A 16,513-nucleotide genomic window follows, 5' to 3' on the forward strand; every position below is an offset into this window, starting at 1 on the left:
CCAGTGACTTGAGCCCATAATCCAGGCTGACACTTCAGTGCCCGTACCGAGGGAGTGCTGCACTGCCGGAGGTGCCGTCTTTCGGATGAGACTTTAAACTGAGTCTGCCCGCTCAGGTGGACCTGAAAGATCCCGTGGCCACTGTTTCGAAGAAAAGCAGGGGAGTTCTCCCCAGCATTCAGGCCAATATTTATCCCTCAATCAACATCACTAAAAACAGATTATCTGGTCATTATCTCGTTGCTGTTTGTGGGATCTTGCTGTGCGCAAATTGTCTGCTGCATTTCCTACATTACAACAGTGACTGCATTTCAAGAAAGAAAGACTTGCATTGATATAGTGCCTTTCATGATTTCAGGACATCCCAAAGTGTTTTACAGCTAATGAAGTATTTTTTGGCAGTGCAGTCACTCCCTCAATACCGCACTGGAATATCAGCCTGGATTTTATGTCCCTGGAGTGCTACCCACCGCCACAGCTGTAAGGCAATCCTGAGGCTGTGTAAGGTGCTATATAACTGCAAGTTCTTTATGTGTATCTAAGTATTGGCAAATACAACAATTTAAGCAGCTGACAGCCAACACGCGCATCAAGCTGTACAAACACATTAGTAACTTTATGGAGTTCAGTCCAGGCAGGATACCATTCCAATTACAGTAAGAGATTTCAATCTCTACACATGAATCTATAACATATTATAACTGGGAAGACTGCCTGGTTAACCATGAGGTTTTACATTTGTTTGCAAATCATCTAAAGCTTTTTATTGTCACTTTCCCATGGTGGAGGTAATCGATGCTGACAGCATTCATGAAGGGACCACTAATGCTGCTCACGGCATTCACACCCGTGTAATAACTGCGAATGTGGATGATGATTTACCATGGGTGGCCTGGAGACAAACTGCACCTCTGCTGCATGGGACTGGAGACAAACTGCACCTCTGCTGCATGGGACTGGAGACAAACTGCACCTCTGCTGCATGGGACTGGAGACAAACTGCACCTCTGCTGCACAGCGCCAGCAGACAAACTGCACCTCTGCTGCACGGGACTGGAGACAAACTGCACCTCTGCTGCACAGCGCCAACAGACAAACTGCACCTCTGCTGCACAGGGCCAACAGACAAACTGCACCTCTGCTGCACGGGACTGGAGACAAACTGCACCTCTGCTGCACAGGGCCAACAGACAAACTGCACCTCTGCTGTAAGGGACTGGAGACAAACTGCACCTCTGCTGCACGGGCCCAATAGACAAACTGCACCTCTGCTGCACAGAGCCAACAGACAAACTGCACCTCTGCTGTAAGGGACTGGAGACAAACTGCACCTCTGCTGCACGGGCCCAATAGACAAACTGCACCTCTGCTGCACAGAGCCAACAGACAAACTGCACCTCTGCTGTAAGGGACTGGAGACAAACTGCACCTCTGCTGCACGGGCCCAATGGACAAACTGCACTCTGCTGCACGGGACCAACAGACAAACTGCACCTCTGCTGCACGGGACCAACAGACAAACTGCACCTCTGCTGCACAGGGCCAACAGACAAACTGCACCTCTGCTGCACAGGGCCAACAGACAAACTGCACCTCTGCTGTAAGGGACTGGAGACAAACTGCACCTCTGCTGCACGGGACCAACAGACAAACTGCACCTCTGCTGCAAGGGAATGGAGACAAACTGCACCTCTGCTGTCTGGAAAGAAACTGATACTTCGAGGAATTTTGATGGGAAATGTTCTGTGAGAATTCCCGGTCCAGATTGGGGCAGCTGAGCCAGAGGATGAACAAATGTTTGGGATTCTTGGCCAGGGATGGATAAGACGTACAATACGTGTGGTTTCATTGATTAGATTTCATAATGTTGGAAGTAATGTTTCATTATTTGCTTTAATTCTAATTGACAATGTAATGATTGCGTTCAGCAAGTTAGTTGCTTTTATTTAAATATTATTGTTTGGTATTATTTTGGGACAATGACTACAGGTCAATCATGGCTATACTCGCCCAGCAAGATCCCAAGCACAGAATCAAGGCAACGGATCTGCAATCTTCATAGAAAAATGGACAGCGTTGTGGAATATAGATGTTAGCTGTGGCTCAGTGGGAGCACGCCCACCTGAGTCAGAAGGTCATGGGTTCAAGTCCCACTCCAGAGGCTTGAGCACATAATTTAGGCTGACACTCCAGTGCAGTAATGAGGGAATGCTGCACTGTCAGAGGTGCCGTCTTTTGGATGAGGCATTAAACCGTCTGCCCTCTCAGGTGGACGTAAAAGATCCCATGGCACTATTTCAAAGAAGAGCAGGGGAGTTTTCCCCGGTGTCCTGGGGCCAATATTTATCCCTCAACCAACATCATTAAAACAGATTATCTGGTCATTATCACATTGCTGTTTATGGGATCTTGCTGTGCGCAAATTGGCTGCCGTGTTTCCTACATTACAACAGTGACTACACTTCAAAAGTACTTCATTGGCTGTAAAGTGCTTTGGAACGTCCTGAAACATATCCACCAATATAAATTTCCTTTATTTCTATTTGTCATCCCACAGGCTGCTTGAATGAATTCGATCGTGTACTGAGTCACTGCACCATCCAGTTCCCGCATCAAGGGGGGATTTTTAATTTCCCCCACGATGGGCGGGAAAGGGTCAGGAGGTGGGGGTGGGCGGGGACCGTCCGAGTAACCCGCTCTGGAAAGGCAGGTCAGTGATTATAATATGTAAATGAGGCTGCGTTCCTCAGATTTTGGCAGCCATTTGAATTTAATGGCTGCGAGCCGGGTTTCCCTGGGATCGGGAAACCAGGCAGCTGAAGGGAGGCGAGAATAACCGGATCCAACAGGTCAGTGCTTTTCCAGCACCACTTGTGGGTCAGGAGGAGCAGGAGTGCTCCCCCCATCCCCGGCCCCTTAAGCAAACCTGTCGCAATTTCTCTACCCCCCCCCACACTGGCGATCTCTCCCCCACCCCCGGTGATCTCTCCCCCACCCCCACCCCCACTGGCGATCTCTCCCTCTCCCCCACCCCCACCCCCACTGGCGATCTCTCCCCCACCCCCACCCCCGGCGATTTCTCCCCCACCGGCAATATCTCCCCCACCCCCACCCCCGGCGATCTCTCCCCCACCGGCAATATCTCCCCCACCCCCAGCAATCTCTCCCCCACCACCCCCCCCCCCCCGGCAATCTCTTCCCCCACCACCCCCCCACTGGCGATCACTCCCCCCCCCACCCCCACCCCCACTGGCGATCTCTCCCCCCCCCACCCCCACCCCCACTGGCGATCTCTCCCCCCCCACCCCGCCACCCTCGGCGATCTCTCCCCCACCGTCCCCGCCGATCTCCAAGACTTTCTTTCTGAAGTACTTAATTGGCTGTAAAGCACTTTGGGACATCCTGAGGTCATGAAAGGCGCTATATAAATGCAAGTCTGATAATAAAATAATTCCCAGAACATTGGTAGCAATCCCATATAATAAAAATAGAACCAGACTTATTGAGTCAGTGGTCATAATATTAATCTCCTGTGGTGATGCTCAGGGAATGTTGGAGGACGCACTCTTTAATATCGACAGCAGTGCTATAGCATTGTATCATCCCGCTGTGAAGGTGGGTCCCTATTCAACTTGCCCGTCCCTTTAAAGCCACAAAGTCTAATTGCCGTAAAGGAGGAGTATCCCGAGATCGCAGAGAGGCTCAGTGTTGTCCTGAGAGACGGTCCCGTTGATTGGCAACTACTTGTAGTTACACTCACGGTACTCGGCCCGATTTTAACTCCGTTTTCCGCCAGGCCGGGTGGGGCAGTTAAAATGAGGGCAGTCACTTACCCCTTCCGATCCCGCTGCCTTCCCTGCGTATCCCAATGTTAACCTCCTCTTTCGAGCAGGACGCCTGCAGGAAAGCAGCGGAGTCCTTCTTTACATTTGCAGGTCGGGTCCTGATGATGTCATCTAGACCTGACTGCGATTTTAATCGGAGGTCTGAGTGGGAGGAGCAATTTCGGCTTCCCTTCCCCCCCCTTCCTCCCCCCAGAGGCCAGTCCTGCCGGGAGGGGGAGCATGAGCCGGAAGAGACCCAGACAGGTAAAGTAAACAAAGAGAAACTGTTCCCATTGGAGGAAGGGTCAAGAACCAGAGGACACGGATTTAAGGTGATTGGCAAAAGAACCAAAGGAGACAGGAGGAAAAACTTTTTTACGCAGCGAGTTGTTATGATCTGGAATGCACTGCCTGAAAGGATGGTTGAAGCAGATTCAATGTGGCTTTCAAAAGGGGATTGGATAAATATTTGAAGGGGAAAAAATTGCAGGGATATGAGCCAGGAAATGGATTGTCCTTACAAAGAGCCGGCACGGGCTCAATGGGCTGAATGGCCTCCTTCTGTGCGGTAACCATTCTATGATTCTATAAGTAATTAAATTTAATTTCAGGTTTCCTTGTGGGCCAGGAGTCAGATATAGGCCCAGCACGGCCAGTTTCCTTCCCTCAAGAGACATTAGTGAACCAGTTGGGTTTTTACAATAATCCGACAGCTCCATGGTCACTTTTACTGAGTCCAGATTTTAATTTTGAACTGAAGTCAAGTTCTCAGGCTGCCATAGAATGGAACTCACGTTTTCTGAATTACTGGTCCAGTAACATAATCACTACACTACCAGATGACTGGCTGAGTAGTCTCAGCTATTTCTGTTCGTTATTTTAGTAGAAGGTCTGGGCGTGACAGTCTCACGTTCACACACATGGGCACCACACCATGCCAATTTAATATCTCACTATCAGTACAGAGAACGGGAGCTCTACATCACAGGATTGTGAGTCATTCATTGAGAAGTTTGATGCCGATTTGTGACCTGCTAAATCAGGTCGAAAGAAGGAACTTGCATTTATATAGCACCTTTCACAACGTCAGGAGGTCCCAAAGCGCTTTACAGCCAATTAATTACCTTTGACGTGTAGTCACTTTTGTAATGTAGAGAAACGCAGCCTGCAATTTGCGCACAGCAAGATCCCACAAACAGCAATGTGATAGTGACCAGTCGATTAGTGATCTTGGTTGAGGAATAAATATTGGACAGGACACTGGGGAGAATTCCCCTGCCCTTCTTCGAAATAGTGCCATGGGATCGTTCACGTCCACTTGAGAGGCCAGACGAGGCCTCGGTTTAACGTCTCATCCAAAAGACCGCCCCTCCGGCAGTGCAGCACTCCCTCAGTGCTGCACTGTGAGTGTCAGCCTAGATTTTTGTACTCAAGTCTCTGGAGTGGGACTTGAACCCATGACCTTCTGACTCAGAGGCCAGAGTGCTACCAACTGAGCCATGGCTGATACATCTAGACACGTTCTGAACAGAAATGTGCACTGCAGACTTGCTGTATGTAACAGGACGGGATGAAGAAAGTTACCCAAAAAACAGTCCTCTGCATCGTACAGTCCTGATCCCAGTTTTTGATCATGTCGGTAACAGGACAGGCCCGGGACTGATTGTCCCATTACTGATTGTGTCCTTAATGGCACTGACTGCCCTAGTGTTGACTGAGCACCTAGCAGGAGCCGCAGTGTCTATAATAAGACTGACTCTGGGACCGACTATCACATTACTTGACTGTGTCTGCAACAGGACTGACCCATCACTGACCGTGTGACTAGGAGGACTGACCTAGTGACTGTGAAAATAGCCGAACAGCTGACCATCTATAATAGAACTGATAAACATTGCCACCTGGAACTCTGTGAGGAAATGCAGAGCTTAACGTCAGCGGGTTACACCGCCCTGGAGGATATTAGGAATGAACGGTATTTCGTAAAATCCCTCTATCTGCTATTGCAACTGAGGTGTTAACGCTTTAGAAGCAAAATAAATGGGTCAATGCTTTTGTTATTAATTTACACAAAACACAATTTCAACCACACTCCCCTTCTGTTTATAACAGTGACTATACTTCAAAACGCTTCATTGGCTGTAAAGCGCTTTGAGAATTCCTGAGGTTGCGAATGGCGTTCTACTAAATGCAAGTCTTTTCTTTCATTTAATTTTTGCAGCATGATCTGTCAGTCTGTATGGATTCACTTGCCCATTGGTGCCCAGCACAGTTTCTCCCAGTCTCTCTGCCATCTGCCAGACTCCCACTTGTAGAACACCCTTGTTGCCACTTCCCTCCGTTTGCATCCTGCTAACGCCCACTCCCGCATAAAAACCCAAACGTGGAAACAGCGTAAAGCACGCGTGTGTGCGTGTGCATGTGTGCGTGTGCGCGTGTGTCTAAGGAGGCCAGAAGGGATTTGACTTTAGTCAGGTTCACGATACGAGTGGAGCTACAACGTGGAGGGGCAGGGACGCGCTCAGTCAAGCCACAAAAACGTGCGAGATGGCAAAGATGTTTCATTCCGGCCTGGTGCTTTCCTTCTGACTTCAGTGAACATACATCGTCCCAAACAGATGCAATCAAATCAGGAAAGCATGCTCATAACCGGCCTTGCACTCCCAGGAAGGGCTGCAGTTGGAGCCTTTCAGATCGCTCGGTGGGCAGCACTCTCGCCTCCGAGTCAGAAGGTCGTGGGTTTAAACCCCACTCCAGAGATTTGAGCACATAATCTAGGCTGACACTCCCGAGGGAGTGCTGCACTGTCTTTCGGTTGAGACATCGAAGCAAGGCCCTGCCTACCCTCTCAGGTGGACATAAAAGATCGCATCACACTATTTATCACTAGAACAGATTATCTGGTCATTATCACATTGCTGTTTCTGGGATCTTGCTGTGCGCAAAATGGCTGCCACGTTTCCTACATCACAACAGTGACGACGCTTCTAAAAGTACTTCATTGGCTGTAAAGCACTTTGGGACATCCTGAGATCGTGAAAGGCGTTCTAGAAATGTTCTTTCTTTCTATATTTCCTCCCACATGGTACTTGAATGAGTCGATCATGTGCCCAGTCACTGCACCATCCAGTTCCCACATCAAGTCTTTTTTTTTCTCTTCTTCTTCTACTTTCCTATCCCGGAGCTGCTACTCACCCATGGGGTACTGTTATCACGTCGCCCTGAGTGAGTTTCAACAGGCTGATCCACCACTGCGTGCATCGCAGTCGAGCCCAACCCTGCCCTCGGCCGATGCGGGGGAGTGGGAACGCTGGTCGGTTTCCCAATTCTCTCCGCCCAGAGGTCAATTCTCAAGCCCCTTCGTTGTGCCCTGCCAAGTTCAGGTCCTCCAGCTCACAGCAGGGTTTCAACGCTGGGACGTTCCTGGTGTGTCTGGTCTGTTAGCACAATGCCACATGACGTGCTAAAGCCACAGAGCCATCGAGGCGCCTGCAGCCAGCTCTGTTTGTGATTGCTGGCAAGTAAACATCTAGATTCGATGACAAGGAGCTGGAAAGTTAAGAGGAACTTCCAGCCGCACACATTTCTTTAATTCAGGCTGCAGCCAATCCCGCTCCGAGTGGGAACACTTCGTGAACTATTTCTGGAAAAATGCATAGAGACTGCACCGAGAGAAAAAAAAGCAAACTCCCCACCACCTGCCCCGGGTCTGGGCAGTAATCAAAAGCAGGTTCCCCATTACTTTGTTCTGCAAGCAGCCTTTGAACGTTCTATATGGGCTCAGGCGTCAAGAATCTCTTGCTGCAGTAAAATTGTCACGTTCCCGATACTAAAGGGCAGGCGCCTGGATCCGGCAGTATTCCTTTCCTTGGGAATGGCGAGGCGGCCATTGAAATTCATTGAGAGGCCACTTATGCCGCCCGCGGTTATCGAGGGCGACTGTTTATATCTGGCGGTCAATGTTAGCCCCGGTCCCCGATCGCCTCCAGTTTAAAATTCTCATCCTCGTGTTCAACTCCCTCCCTGGCCTTGCGTGCTCACTATCTCTGTAACCTGCTCCAGCCCTACGATCCTCTGAGATCTCTGCAACTCTTGTCCATCTCCCAACTTCCCTTTGCCCTGCCATTGACAGCTGTGTCCAGGATAAGATCTGAAACTCCCCCCCCCCCCAGCTAAATTTCTCCACCTCTTTCTCCTCCTTTAAGACCCTCCTTCACCTGTCCTAACACCTCCTTCTTTGGCTCGATGTCAATTTTTGTCTGATTACACTCCTGTGAAATGCCTTGGGATGTTTTACTATATTAAAGGCGCTATATAAATGCAGGTCGTTATTGTAAGCCATTTGTTATTCCCATAGATGTCAATTACAAAGCGACTGTCTGTAACGCATTAAGCACTGTAATAAAGGGTGTTTGGGGGGAGGTGTCACTGAGTGCCAGAGAGAAGGAGCTGGATTAACATCAGTAGAGATACAATCAGTAATAGAGGGCACTGGGGGGAAATGTTACTGAGTGCCAGTGAGAGGAAGCTGGAATAACATCAGTTGAAATACAGCTGTTGAAATGGGATGCTGTTGAAATGGGATGCTGTTGTTCATCTGTTCTCAGTTCTAATGTGAAAACAAACAACATTTAATAGATGTCACATCATTGAGTGCGCTGTAAAGTGGTTTCTGTTTGTGGGATCTTGCTGTGCGCAAATTAGCTACCGCTTTTCCTACATTACAACAGTGACTACACTTCAAGAGAGTACTTCATTGGCTGTAAAATACTTTGGGACGTCCTGAGGTGGTAAAAGGCCCTCTTTATTACTGCCAATTTTTGGTTTGGAGATCTACAATTTTTGAAGCCCCTTAAGAAACAATTTTGGTAAAGGCAAAGAAAAGACCCAAGTTTAAACATCGGAAAATGTGAAAAATACAAGTCCTAAATATGAGTGTTTGATTTTTAACAGTAACTGATACCGTGACTCTCTTTATAATGGTGAGACACCTCTCATTCTCTCCCGAAGGTGCTGACACAGTTCCATTGAGGCTGATAGGCCTCCATTAACTCATCAAAGTGGCCATTTATTGCACATCAGCCTGGGCAGTGGGCCTCGGGTTATTTGACCATGGGGAGCATTATGACTGAGCCCAATCTTCTCCTAATTTAATCAACCTCGTGTTCAAATCCCTCCATGGCCTCGCCCACTCTGTGACCTCCACCTACCCTACAACCCTCCGAGATCTCTGCGCTCCTCCAATTCTGGCCTCTTGCGCATCCCCGATTTCATTGCTCCACCATTGGCGGCCGTGCGTTCAGCTGCCTCGGCCCTAAGCTCTGGAATTTCCTCCCTAAACCTCTCCGCCTCTCTAACTCTCTTTCTCCTCCTTGAAGACGCCCCTTAAAACCTACCTCTTTGGCCAAGCTTTTGGTCACCTGTCCTAAAATGAGGAACTTCAGTGACGTGGAGAGACTCGAGAAGCTGGGGTTGTTCTCCTTAGAGCAGAGAAGGTTAAGAGGAGATTTGATAGAGGTGTCCAAAACCATGAAGGGTTTTGACAGAGTGAATAAGAAGAAACTGTTTCCAGTGGCAGGAGAGTCAGTAACCAGCGAACGAACATTCAAGGTAATTGGCAAAAGAGCCCGACGGGGGATGAGGAAACGTTTTTTAATGCAGCGAGTTGTTACTGAATCTGCTTCCCCTGCCTGAAAGGGCGGTGGAAGCAGATTCAATTGCAACTTTCAAAAGGGAATTGGATAAATACATGAAGGGGAAAAATTTGCAGGACTATGGGAAAGAGCAGGGGGAGTGAGACTAATTGGATAACTCTTCCAATGAGCCCAACACGGGCACGATGGGCCGAATGGCTTCATCCTGAGCTGTATCATTCTATGATTCTATATCTCTTTATGCGGCTAGTGTCAATTTTTTCTCTGATAACGCTCCGATGAGGCGCCTTGGGACGTTTCACTACGATAAAGACACTACATAAAATGCAAGTTGTTTTTGTAATCTGACATCCAAGGGCAACTGGGTAATGATCGCGAGCAGGGACCCTCACTGATCTTTAACCTCCGCTGCAGCCCAGGCGACAATGAAGTCATCTGTTTATCCCTACTGCCGCCCTGAGTCCATTTAACTCAGCATAGACCGAGGACGGACCCTGGGACCTCTCTGGTCTCTATAGCTCAGTACTGCCCATTGAGCGATCAGAAAGGCAGATACATTTTGCATAAAAGGGATCACAAGGAAGATTTAGTCGAGTTTAGCATTTTCAATCACTACATGCATGACAAACCAAATCAAACCATAATGGAGGGAGGGGACATTAGTCTCTATTCAGCTAATGCCAAATACATTTGCTAAACCAAATACTTAACCTCCATGAAGGGATTATGCCATTCAGTCCCTCGAGCCTACTCCGACATTCAATTAGATCATGGCTGACCTGCACCTCAATTCCATTTACCCGTCTTTGCTCCATATCCCTCGATACCCTTACCTAACAAAAATCAAAAATCTATCGATCTCAGTCTTGAAAGCTCCAATTGTTCCTCAGTATCCGTAGCCTTTTGAGGAGAGAGTTCCAGATTTCTACTACCCTTTGTGTGAAAAAGCGCTTCCTGATTTCCCTCCTAAACGGCCTGGCTCTAATTTTAAGATTGTGTCCTCTTGTTCTTGATTCCCCCACCAGAGGAAATAGTTTCTCCGTATCTACCCTATCGAGTCCTTTTAACATTTTAAACACCTCGATCAGATCACCCCTCAATCTCAAGGGAATACAAACCAAATTTATGCAACCTGTCCTCATAATTTAACCCTCTCAAGCCCGGTGTCATTCTGGTGAATCTGCGCTACACCCCCTCCAATGCCAATATATCCTTCCTGAGGTGCGGTGCCCAGAACTGAACACAGTACTCCAGCTGGGGTCTGATCAAGGCTCTGTACAACTGATGCATATCTCCCTCCCATTTGTAATCCAGCACCTTTGAGATTAATCACCACCTTGTATACAGCGCAATAATGGAGCTCATTAAAGCAGTTACCTTATTAATGAAACCATCACCTTTGATCATAATAATATTCTACAATCACAACTTATATACCACAACACAAGAAAGCCCCACACTGGTTAATGTGGTTATCAATGGGACTCCGACTAGATTTATCCATCCAGCCATTCCAGTACTAACCCGGCACGCTATTGCACCTCTCCAAACCTCCATAAGAACATAGGAACAGGAGTAGGCCATTCAGCCCCTCGTGCCTGATCCGCCATTTAATAAGATTATGGCTGATCTGTGATCTAACTCCAGTCCAATAAATCCCGTTTCCCCCACTCATATGCTAACCAGCATTGCTGGAAAGAAAGAAAGAAAGACTTGCATTTCTATAGCGTCTTTCACATCCTCAGAACGTCCCAAAGCACTTTACTGCCAATGAAATACTTTTTGAAGTGTGGTTAGTTTCGCAATGTAGGAAATGCGGCAGCCATTTTTGCGCACAGCAAGATCCCACAAACAGCAATGAAATAATGACCAGGTAATCTTTTTTTTTAGGGATGTTGATTGAGGGATAAATATTGGTCCAGGACACCGGGGAGAACCCCCCTGCTCTTCTTCAAAATAGTGTCATGGGATCTTTTACATCCACCTGAGAGGGCAGGTGGGTCCCTCGGTTTAACATCTCACCCTAAAGACAGTACCTCCAACAGTGCAGCACTCCCTCAGCACTGCACTGGAGTGTCAGCCTAGATACGATGCTCACGTCTCTGGAGTGGGGCTCAAACCCACGACCTCCTGACGCGAGAGTGCTAACCACAGAACTCCCTCAATGGGTAAATGCAGCATGTGGTGTGGAGCTAAGCCATGCAGACTAGAGGGTCCCAGATTCATGTTCCGAGGTCTCTACCGAATTAGCTGACCTAAGGGAAACAGAAAATCAGTGCTGGTTCACATTCCCAATCACTGTCTAATGATTCCTACCGGGAAGTGCATGTGTCAGGAGGCATCAGGTGGGGATAGAATCTGGCTCGGTTGCAATGGCCTCCATGGTGGAACAGTCTGCCAACACTCACTGTTTGGGCTCAAGGAAGAAGGGTGTCAACTTTGGCGAGGGCCCGGGAGGAGGGGGGCAAGAGGCATCTGTGGATCTGTTATTCCAGCAAGATCCAGCCCTTCAAGGAAGGGACCGGGTGGGATTGGGGGGAAATTGAAGGGAATTTTTTTATTACAATGAAAGAAGGTAAGATTAGGAGAGTTCCCGGTCTACATTCCTCTCAACATCCTTCACCGAAACCACCCCCCCACACACCATCCCCCAACAGCTCAACTGGTCATTCATTTCTTTTGCTGTTTGTGGGATCTTGCTGTGCACAAGCCAGTTGCTACATTTTGCCTACATAACAGAAGAAACGGGTTTCAAAAGTTAGTTTTGAAGTGATTTGAGACGTCCTAAGGATGTGATAGAATGTGCATTCAGGTATCACATCTTTTCTTAGATTGCTACAACACACGCGGTCCCTTCTAGTTTGTCAGCCCCTCTGTCCAGCTGCGGGGGGTGCTGTGTAAACCATACACACAGTGATCCTCAAACCAACACAGGGACTCAAATCCCTCTCCTGACACTTCCCGGCCCGTTATTTCCTGACAGAACGCAAAGCTAGTGCATCTTTCTGATGTTTCCCAATTATGTATTTCATTACAAATGTGGAAGACAGGGAAGAGGGAAACTCCTCATGGGAATCAGCCTTTCATTCCGGAATATGGATTCGTATTCCAAACTGAGTTTCCGCTGTGAAGATTCCCAATTACTTTAATATAAAATGTCGCAGAAACAGGTTTCTAATAGTACGCTGACATGGACCCAAAATTCACAGGCATGAAGCAAACACCCTCACCAGAAATGAATTGTGCATGACATACGGCTTACCCACAAAACAAGGCAGAATAAATCCAGGGACTTGAGCACAAAATCTAGGCTGACACTCCCAGTGCCAGTACGGAGGGAGGTGCCGTCTTTTGGATGAGACGTTAAACCGGGGCCCAACCTGCCCTCTCAGGTGGACGTAAAAGATCCCAAGGCCACTATTTCGAAGGAGAGCAGGGGAGGCCTCCCCGCTGCCCCGGTCAATATTTATCCCTCAACGAACATCACTAAAAACACAGATTATCTGGTCATTATCTCATTGCTGTTTGCGGGAGCTTGCTGTGCGTAAAATTAGCTCCCGCGTTTCCTACATCGCAACAGTGACAATGCTTCAAAAGTACTTAATTGGCTGTAAAGTGCTTTGGGACGTCCTGAGGTCGTTATTTCTGTCTTTAGATATGCCAGTGATGATAGTCTGCATAGAACAAAGATGTGGAGATGCCGGTGATGGACTGGGGTTGACAATTGTAAACAATTTTACAACACCAAGTTATAGTCCAGCAATTTTATTTTAAATTCACAAGCTTTCGGAGATTTTCTCCTTCCTCAGGCAAATGTTTCCGCAAACAAAGAGAGAGAGACACACACACACAGAGACCAGAGTATAAACCTGCACAAATCTGCAAAGGGAAGCAAACTTAACTTCCTGCTAATCTCCCTCCTGAATCTTTCTCCTTAGATCCATATTGCTGAGAGACAGATCATGTCAACAGTGGGTTTTACTGGTTGCAAATCGAAGCTAACTCTTCTAGCTCTGTGGGTCCCACCCGCTGTCAAAAGTCCTTGGTTTATGATACAAGTTGCCCGACTTCTGGGATGGGACATAATGTACTGCTTGTTCACCGAGTCTGCCTGCAGGCTCCTTTAAACACTGATTCTTGAAAAAATAAATACTTTTTTTCAAAACCAGACCTTTTGTAAAACCAAGGCGTGTTTGTATTCAAGCTGGAAACACATTCTGACTGAGGTATCACAGGACACTAAACGCTTGGTAAACAGGTGCTGAATAGCAGAATCCCAAAGGCAGGCTACAGCTCTCAATAGCTTCACATCAAAAGATCCTGAGGGGGAAAAAAAATGTCTGTTCACACAAGTCACAAAATGCTGCCCAAAACCTCATGTTCAGGCACAATTCTAGTAAAGGTAATCCGCCCACAGTCACTTCCCCAGAACAATTTGTAAACAAGAATCTGTCAATGACCCAAAAAAAAAATCCAACCCTAAATTTCCACAAGGAATTGGATCAACCCCGAGGAGCCAATTAATTGGAGGTTTTAACACCAATATTTACAGTCTCTTGGGGAAACTTTTGACGCAAGTCAGAGACTAGAATCTATAATCCAGACTTTAAAAATTATACAGCTCACATAGATGAAGTGTTTACAATGGTTAAAGTGTTCTAACCTTTTAAGTTTGGCAAACTGCATCAATGGGCACTGAGTGACGGTACCTGGGTCGCTGATGTCTCGCTGTCTGAGGGGGACTAAACCTCTCTCTCTCTCTTATAATTTCCTCATAACATCCCTGGAAGAGGTGAAATGGAAGTAAAAGTTCCTCAGGACGGTGTCCTCTGTCTCCAGGACATGTTTACAGCGTCTGGGTTCTGGCGAAGGGAGAGAGAGAGATTTTTTTTTTGGAGGTGTTCCCGCATAGGTGGGAGCCTGAACTGGGGCTGGGACCCAAAAGGGAAAAAAAAATGAGAGGGCGTCTCACATTTCCTATAAAATCTTTATAACTTGTGGCTCTTGCAGGGATCGGTTTCACACGGAGTTTTTTTTTTGAAAAGGGCTGAACGGAGACATCAAATAGTGTTTGAAGAAAAAAGGTGATTCACCGTTGACCAGTGTATAAAGTAAGAGAAATTGAATCAGATTTCCCCCCCCCCTTAAAAAGACAACAAAATTTACTCCTTATTTTAAAATCCATCTATTTCAACCAATATAAATCCATCTATTTCAACCAAAATATTTATTATATAAATATATTAAGAATGGACCTGTGAGATATTATTTAAAAATGCAGGATACAAACACAAGCTGATTTAAAATCAAATACTTTTTCCCCCCCTCTCCCCTTTTTATTTGGGGAGGGAACTTTTTAATTTAATGAGATATTCACATTTATTTTTGTTTGAACAGAAAGTTAGAAAGAGGGGGTAGGGCTTCTCCGACGTGTATTTGTGACACTCGATTAGGATAATGCATAATTAATGGCGATAAAAAACCCTCGTATATTTAGAAGTTCCATCCCTCTGGTTGTAAAGGTATTGATGTCTTCTGTAACAATCCCGTGTAGCTTTTTTTTTAAAAAAAGAATGCAATTAAATTAATGCATTCATTCCTTATTAATGAACCAGTTATCAGTTTCAAGTGTCATTAACAGACACTGACAGGAACAGTCAGCCAGTGTACATTTATTTATTGTAAAATAAAACACAAACACAAAATTACACTTATTAATTCTTACCGTCTGGGAGTTGATCTGACTCCAAAGCAGACTTGGGGGGAAAAAAACACACACAACACACACACACAAACGCTTAGCGTTGGACTCCCCCGGAATCCTGGATCTCGTGCAAGTCGATTAGAATCGATCCGATTGCCCTGTCAGCCCCGTGGGGTGTAGTGTCCAAGGTGAGTCTCTGCCTCTCTGCCATGCTGAGCCGAGCTGAGCCGGGTCCGATCCCAAAGCAAAGCCTCCGACCCGGGGCTCCCATGCATCTTTCTTAAACCCCCCTTTTTTTTTACGGCGCAGAATTAGGAGCTGTTTGTTTAAAGGGGACTTGGGGGGGTTTGGGGGGGGAAGTTTTCTTGCAGAAAAGAAGAAAAAAAAAGGGAGGGGGTACAAGAGAGAGAATTCTTGAGTTAGTTTCTGCCGGTGACGTGTCCTCCAAATCCGCCCCTTTTAAAACCAGGAAAAAAAATTATTTCATTCCATTTGATTTCGATTATTCCCAGGGACAGAAAGAAAAAGGAAAGATTGTTATAAATCATCAGGGGTTCCCGGGAGCTTTAACCCGCCCTCGCTGGTTAAAGATTTGAGAAAATTAAGTCACAGGGTTGCAAAGTAGTCGAGAAATTCATCCAGGGCTCAGTTTCACCGCCCCCCCCCCGGGCATTGACACTATTAAGCTGATATTTTTTGTTCTTACGTGAAATGAAGCAGAGAATCTGCACGTTTGTGGCAATCACCCAGAACCGTATTTGAGAAAAAAAGGTACTGTTTAATGTTAATCTAATACACGCGTCAGGACATGGAGATACACGCAACAAACTCCTCTCATATACCACCTGCCTGCAATACCCTCCCCTACAGACCACCTGCCTGCAATACCCTCCCCGACAGACCACCTGCCCGCAATACCCTCCCCTACAGACCACCTGCCTGCAATACCCTCCCCGACAGACCACCTGCCCGCAATACCCTCCCCTACAGACCACCTGCCTGCAATACCCTCCCCGACAGACCACCTGCCCGCAATACCCTCCCCTACAGACCACCTGCCTGCAATACCCTCCCCTACAGACCACCTGCCCGCAATACCCTCCCCTACAGACCACCTGCCTGCAATACCCTCCCCGACAGACCACCTGCCCGCAATACCCTCCCCTACAGACCACCTGCCTGCAATACCCTCCCCGACAGACCACCTGCCCGCAATACCCTCCCCTACAGACCACATGCCTGCAATAACCTCCCCTACAGACCACCTGCCCGCAATACCCACCCCTACAGACCACCTGCCCGCAATACCCTCCCCTACAGACCACCTGCCT

At 47.4% G+C, this 16,513-nt stretch overlaps 1 protein-coding gene across 1 annotated transcript in view; it reads right to left on the minus strand.

Moving 5' to 3' along the window:
* Window positions 1-15,562, minus strand: part of LOC137305344 (neurotrophin-4-like) — a 28,731-nt gene extending 13,169 nt beyond the window's left edge. The window contains exon 1 of the mRNA XM_067974182.1: window positions 15,204-15,562. The gene's annotated coding sequence lies outside the window, so the exon portion shown is untranslated. The remainder of the gene's footprint in view (window positions 1-15,203) is intronic.
* Window positions 15,563-16,513: the final 951 nt, after the last annotated feature.

The sequence above is a fragment of the Heptranchias perlo genome, chromosome 40 (assembly GCF_035084215.1).
Source record: "Heptranchias perlo isolate sHepPer1 chromosome 40, sHepPer1.hap1, whole genome shotgun sequence".
Classification (NCBI taxonomy): Eukaryota; Metazoa; Chordata; class Chondrichthyes; order Hexanchiformes; family Hexanchidae; genus Heptranchias; species Heptranchias perlo.